Genomic DNA, 1,221 nt, shown 5'->3' with positions numbered 1-1,221 from the left:
TGTGTGTGTGTGTGTGTGTGTGTGTGTGTGTGTGTGTGTGTGTGTGTGTGTAAGTGTGAACGTGTCTCCACATATACTGCCCTCCGAGAGTCTATAGATGAATAGGCGAATTGTACCTTCTTAGGTTTATCATATATTTTCTTTGATGTATCGTGTGCCACAGCCATGTTTTCTGTCGATTCTTCTTGTGGCAATTCAGGTACTTCTTCTGCATTGGGTAAGAAAACAGACTTCAGCCTTTCTGTCGATAGGACTACGTCACGGTCATTCATGTGGATCACGTAAACATGTTTCTAAATGAATGAAGTAATATGTAGGGAGAATGAGTTCTCCCTACATATTACTTCGTGTGGTATAAGGAGTGATTTTCGGATCTTCTCTGATGAAACGTGTGTGGCCTGTTCCAGGCGCTGCTGTCCGTTTCCCATGGTGATGTGTTGATTGTGGACGGTATTGCCGTATGCGGCAATTACGAAGTGTCATGACGAAGGTTTCCATGTTTTCTGTAGGATCTTCGTTTTCTAATAACTCTCTCAGCGGTGCGTCGTAGACTCCGCTGAAGAGGATTTCAAATCTTCTTCGCATGTGCGAAGACCCAGCAGTAGACTGTAGGCATAGATCGAGCCATTGTCTTTTATCTTCGTGGCAGGTTATAAAAATTTTAAGAGTGCGATGCCATCTCTCAATCAGACCGTTTGACTCTGGATGATAAGGAGACGGTTTTCTGATCTTCTTATTGCCCAGGAATTTCGCTTAGAAAAGCCTCGAATTGTTTGCCTTGATCAGTAGTGATAACGGCAGATGTGCCAAAACGTGCTATCCGTCAATGAATGCTACAGCAACTGCGTGGCCATGTTGGAATGGCTTCAGGCCGTCTGGAAAAGCGGTCAATCATAGTTAAATACCTATATCCTATCTCCGAAAGAGAGCGATGAAATCCAGATAGATTTGATAGAAATGCTGGCATTGGAATCTTCTTGGATATGTTTCTGATGTGCCGTTACGGTGAAGGCATGTGCCCAATGAGTGATGTCTCTATTGATTCCCAACGAATTTTTGTCCGATTTGATGTTTGATGGCTCTGCCGCTGAGGTGTGCCATTCCACGGCGTCGAAGATTCGTCTCCTCAGAGTTCCTGGGACGTAAGGTCGTATCGTGCCTTTTGAGCAGTTGCAGTAAAGTGGTTGAGCCTGATAACGTGAATTCTTTTAATTCTAAATC

Source organism: Atta colombica, unplaced genomic scaffold (assembly GCF_001594045.1).
Source record: "Atta colombica isolate Treedump-2 unplaced genomic scaffold, Acol1.0 scaffold115, whole genome shotgun sequence".
NCBI classification, from domain to species: Eukaryota; Metazoa; Arthropoda; class Insecta; order Hymenoptera; family Formicidae; genus Atta; species Atta colombica.
The sequence above is the reverse complement of the archived record's forward strand: the minus strand, read 5'-3'. Positions refer to the sequence as shown.